Source organism: Aythya ferina (genome assembly GCF_964211825.1).
Source record: "Aythya ferina genome assembly, chromosome: 1".
NCBI classification, from domain to species: domain Eukaryota; kingdom Metazoa; phylum Chordata; class Aves; order Anseriformes; family Anatidae; genus Aythya; species Aythya ferina.
In genome coordinates, this window is record NC_140296.1 from 25,296,769 (window position 1) to 25,302,954 (window position 6,186).

Consider the following 6,186-nt stretch of genomic DNA (forward strand, 5'->3'; position numbering starts at 1 on the left):
ATTTTGTCAAGCAAACCTGTTTTTATTTTCTGATGAAATTAGAGTTTTGCTTGATGATAGATGCAATAGACATAAGCTTAGATGAGACATTTGGGTTGTTATGGCACAATGATACAATTTAAAAAGAATAGTGCTAATCAGTATCAGTAAAGCACATGATAACTGGATTAAGCTGGCTGAATTAACAGTTCTTTAACAGTATCTGGAACTGGGAAATCACCTTGAAAAGGCAGCATTTCCAGCAGGGATCCACAGGGATTGGCACTTGGTTTGATGATTTTTTAACAGCTTTTTTTTTTTTTTTTTCAGTCAGTGACCCAAAACTAAATATAATAAAGTCATTGCTGATGAGATTTGTGAGCAACAGGAAGAAGCATAATATGTAGGAAACGCCTGGCAAATCGTGTTTTATAGATTTCTACTCATTCCTCAGTGCTACTTTGGGCCCTGAGGTGCCACCTGTACAAGTAAATCGACCATTTCCCTAACTTGGGAGTGTGCTCAGACCAAGAAGCATCCCAAGAAGGCTTCCGATGACTCAGTATTGCAGACAACGCAGCTCCAGTGCCAGGAGATGTCTTAAAGACTAAGAAAGACAATGAGCAATGAAAAACATATATGAAACTTGACATATGAGACAAACTGAGCATTTTAGAGTTATTTAGACTGGAGGGAAAAATCCTAAGCATGTGCATATAGAAGGGACTACTGCATGGGAAAAGCATATGTAGCTCAGACAGGAAGAAATTTTATTAGAAGCAAGGCAGATTTATGTTAATCTTCAGGAAATAAAGTTTTTGACAGCATTAACAGTAAAGTACTGGAACAGATTCCTCAGAGAAGTTGCAGATCTCTTGACAGTTGAGGTTTCAGATAAACACATGCCAGGAGTTGCTCCTGCCTTGGAAAAGGGAGGTTGAATCAGTGAGCCAGTGACCTCTTCTGAGCCCTTTCAACTTTTCTTCCACAATACCACAGCACACACACACAAACACACAAAATAATGCAATTCCCCACTTCTGGAAGAACAGATATCCTTCTTCCCCTTCTGCTGCCAAAACCTTGCATTTACGGCACATCTCTTAACCAGTACAGGTAAGAACATCTACAAAGTCACAGAAAACCAGAGTCTAGAAATTTCTGAGCTCTGCTCAAGCACCTTCTTGTATTGACAAAAGTAATTTAAAGACTCAGACACCTTTCCCGAGTCTTTAGGTAAGATCTTTAGATAATCTTGATTTTGCTGTATAGAGAAAGGCCTACTTCTGGATCACTCTACCGTGGGTTTTCTGGTCACTTCACCTGTACAGGTACCATTAACTGTACTAAAGACAACGTTCATGCCTGCTAACAGAATCACAGAATTGACCTGAAGAGATCATCGGGTCCAACCCCCCTGCCAAGGCAGGCTCCCTACAGCAGGCTGCCCAGGGAGGCATCCAGACAGGCCTTGAACATCTGAGCTGGTGGAAGGGGATGGGGAGCAGGATGTGGCCCTCATTATCCATAAAGAACTGGTTGGTGACCTGCTACGGCACTTAGATGTGCACGAGTCGATGGGGCCAGATGGGATCCACCCAAGGGTACTGAGGGAACTGGCAGAGGAGCTGGCCAAGCCACTATCCATCATTTATCAGCAGTCCTGGCTATCGGGGGAGGTCCCAATCGACTGGCGGCTAGCAAACGTGACGCCCATCTACAAGAAGGGCCGGAGGGCAGACCCGGGAAACTACAGGCCTGTCAGTTTGACCTCAGTGCCAGGAAAGCTCATGGAGCAGATCCTCCTGAGAGTCATCACGCAGCACTTGCAGGGGAAGCAGGCGATCAGGCCCAGTCAGCATGGCTTTATGAAAGGCAGGTCATGCCTGACGAACCTGATCTCCTTCTATGACAGAGTGACGCGCTGGGTGGATGAGGGAAAGGCTGTGGATGTGGTCTACCTTGACTTCAGCAAGGCTTTTGACACCGTTTCCCACAGCATTCTCCTCAAGAAACTGGCTGCTCTTGGCTTGGACTGGCGCGCGCTTCGTTGGGTTAGAAACTGGCTGGATAGCCGGGCCCAAAGAGTCGTGGTGAATGGAGCCAAGTCCAGTTGGAGGCCAGTCACTAGTGGCGTCCCCCAGGGCTCGGTGCTGGGGCCGGTCCTCTTTAATATCTTCATCGATGATCTGGACGAGGGCATTGAGTGCACCCTCAGTAAGTTCGCAGATGACACCAAGTTAGGTGCGTGTGTCGATCTGCTTGAGGGTAGGAAAGCTCTGCAGGAGGATCTGGATAGGCTGCACCGATGGGCTGAGGTCAACTGCATGAAGTTCAACAAGGCCAAGTGCCGGGTCCTGCACCTGGGGCACAATAACCCCAAGCAGAGCTACAGGCTGGGAGAGGAATGGTTGGAGAGCTGCCAGGCAGAGAAGGACCTGGGAGTGATGGTGGATAGTCGGCTGAATATGAGCCAGCAGTGTGCTCAGGTGGCCAAGAAGGCCAACGGCATCCTGGCTTGTATCAGGAACAGCGTGACCAGCAGGGCTAGGGAGGTGATCGTCCCCCTGTACTCAGCTCTGGTGAGGCCGCACCTCGAGTACTGTGTTCAGTTTTGGGCCCCTCGCTACAAGAAGGACATCGAGGTGCTTGAGCGGGTCCAGAGAAGGGCGACGAAGCTGGTGAGGGGCCTGGAGAACAAGTCCTACGAGGAGCGGCTGAGGGAGCTGGGCTTGTTCAGCCTGGAGAAGAGGAGGCTCAGGGGCGACCTTATTGCTCTCTATGGGTACCTCAAGGGAGGCTGTAGCGAGGTGGGGGTTGGTCTGCTCTCCCACGTGCCTGGTGACAGGACGAGGGGAAATGGGCTTAAGTTGAGCCAGGGGAGTTTTAGGTTAGATGTTAGGAAGAACTTCTTCACTGAAAGGGTTGTGAGGCACTGGAACAGGCTGCCCAGGGAAGTGGTGGAGTCACCATCCCTGGAAGTCTTTAAAAGACGTTTAGATGTAGAGCTTAGGGAAATGGTTTAGTGGGGACTGTTAGCGTTAGGTCAGAGGTTGGACTCGATGATCTTGAGGTCTCTTCCAACCTAGAAAATTCTGTGATTCTGTGATCTCCAGAGAAGGAGACTCCACAGCCCCCCTGGGCAGCCTGTCCCAGTGCTCTGTCACCCTCAGAGTCAAGAAGTTCTTTCGCATGTTGGTGTGGAACTTCCTGGGCTCCATCTTGTGGCCACTGTCCCTTGTTCTGTCCCCACAGATCACTAAAAAGTTGGCCAAATCCCACCGTCTCCCACACTTAAGATATTTGTAAACATTGATAAGATCCCCTCTCAGTCTTCTTTTCTCAAGGCTGAAAGCTTCCATGCTAACATAAAGCGTCAAAAACAAATGATGAAAACCTGAGAGACTGAGTATAATCACCGAATAATCAGTCTGAACTATTCAATTTTGCTAACTTATCTTAATGTTATCAGTCTCATGAAAAGTCCAACTTGACAGAAATTAGCTTTACACTCAAACAAGATTTCTGGCCTTACCACTACACAGAAAATGGGACTTTGAACACCTCCTCTCCCCCACTGCCTGTACACAGAACTACACTTTTCAGAACTTTTTTAATATGCCTGCAGCTTAAATAACAGACATACATAAGACCATATCTTACAGTCATCAGCATTTTAATATAATGTTGAGATGGAAACTAAATAAGAACTGGAAAACATGATCAGTTTTGCCAGTTGGGAATGTTATCTGCCCACTCATCACCCCAGTTTAATGCACAGCATTGAGAGCACGCAGCGTATAGAATGAAATAACTTTTTTACCGGTTTTTATTTTTCTGTGAAGGATGAGACTAGATTTCTGTAAAAAGAATTGGGATTGAGTTCTGCCAAACACCACTTCTCTATTTATAAGTAAGACTAACCATAATTTTTGTCCATACCATTGTAGGGCGTTACTGGGTGGTTTATTACTTGTATATTTGGGGTCTCCAATCCCCAGCTGGAACAGGGGCTGTGTAAAGGGTGTACTTACGTGCTCATTGTTTCAGGATGACAGGTAATTTGTGAGATTAGAGTACAAGGATGTGAATAACACACAGGGGAAGAAGCTGACACATTTCTACTATTATTACCCAGAAGACAGAACAGCCAGTCAGGGCCTGCCAAAAGCTCCAGCTCGCCAAGATCATCTCTGACAGCAGCCAGAGGTGACTTTGAGGGGAAAATGCATTCAGTGATCTTGCTAAGGTACGCAGGCGGATGACTAGACCCTGATCTGAGGTTTAGTTAACTGCAAGACCATGAGAAACTGCTAGATGTCCAACTGACAGCGTGAGAAGCTGACAGAAGTCACAGACAACACCCAGAGGAATGGCCAGGCCAGGCCTGACAGGCGCCTAAGGGAAGCCGCGACCAAACCTCACAGCTAAGTGAAGGCGACCACCAGGGACCTTTCAGGGAGTACAGCTTTGCAAAGGCAGCAGTGCCTACTTAAGCCTCATCAGTACTACCACACAAGACCCAGATAGATAAAGTATCAGAAATAAATTTGTTGCGACCTTAGCAGAACTGGGACTAATGAGGAAAAGTAATTTGAAGCAGGATGTTTACTGGTGAGAGACAAGACAGCAGAGAGACATCAGGGTGGACAGGGAAGAACAAAAAGGGGAAAAATGACAAAAAGAGGGATAAAAAGGGCCTGTGGGTGCCAGCAGGATGCCAGTCAGTATGCTTGTCCACCGCAGCTTCCCCCATCTTCGTATGAAGGTCTCTCTCTGACTTGTTTCTGTGCACACGTCTTCTGCTGTGTGTGTGCTCGATGTGACTGCCTGCAACTGCTCCATCTCCATGCTCATCGGTGGGGACAGCTGCACATTTTGTGTGCACACACTCAAATCTTTGGCATCACTACCAGCTGCACCTAGGGACTGGGAACATCAGCCACGTCTTACAGCTTTAAGGCTTAGGAGGAATCTACAGCTCCTAGAGCTCCACAGAGTCAGCTCTACGGTATCAGGAAGGAGAAAGCACCTGTGCCCCCAGACCCATAGGACGTGGCTTCTCTTAAACAGGTCCTTCCCCTGGAATAGCCTCTTATTCTCTGGAAATATCAACACAAGCATCCTGGCTTAGAGATCTGAAACACATCAGTGCATAGTTAATGGCCATGATAAAACTAATCCTCATGAACATGACCAATCTCTTCCTGAATTCATTGACACTTTTGGCTTTCACGGTATTTTGTGTTCCTGAATTAAATTCAAAAACTCAATTTCTGCTTCAGATCTAACACGTATTGCTCATGAGATGAGAAACAGTGAGCACTAATTCCCTATTTATCTTTCTCACATTATTAATGACTCTACAGCCCTTAGCTCCATTCCCGTTTTGCTGTCTTTTTCTCTCCATAGTAAAAAGCTTTAGTCTCAGAAGAACTTCCAGGTCTTTTTTCCACGTCCTCTACCCATGCCTGTACATCTTTTAATTTTAATTTATCCTTCTTAAAACAGGGCTGAGCAGGACTGCAAGCACAACTTGAGAAGAGGATGAGGAACTGTTCTGTCACCAAACCACTTCTAACACCCTCCTTGTGTCCCTGACCCACTGTTGAGCACTGAGGCTGAGGCTTTCAAAATACAATCCATTTCAACTTCAAGATCTTTTTCCTTAACAGTAAGAGCTGATTTATAATTTTTTAGCGCGTAGTTGGGTGTGTTACCTTATTATGAATCTAATCTTACTCCCACCACCTGTTTTTCAGCTTTTCGTTTGTTATAGGGTAAGCAACCTTTTCACTCAGATCAATGTTTTTTTCATTGACATATGGAGAGCCACACACTGAACCTTGAAACCTTGAACCTTGAAAAGAAATCCAACCAAAGATAGGAAAACCTACAGGCAACTTATATTGGATATTTCACAGCACGAAATATCGCTGTCATAACGAAAAGAAAACAAAATAACCTTTGCCTATTTAGTTATAAGCTATATTTACCACACAACTTAATAATTTCCAAATGTTTGATACGAAGCCAAGCCTCCCAAAGTTCAAATACTCACAGATTTTTTTTTTTTTTAATTTTTATGTGTGTTATTCTTACCTCTATTTTTGGACCAATGACATTTCATTAACTTATGTTAATACAGGGCTTCCGTAGGAATAAATGTCATGTTTTGCTACGTTCAAGTTTACTCTTCACCTGCAA

At 45.5% G+C, this 6,186-nt stretch overlaps 1 protein-coding gene across 5 annotated transcripts in view; it reads right to left on the bottom strand.

The window, feature by feature from the left end:
- DCLK1 (doublecortin like kinase 1) overlaps positions 1-6,186 on the bottom strand; it is a 240,959-nt gene that overhangs the window by 151,085 nt on the left and 83,688 nt on the right. The window lies entirely within an intron of this gene.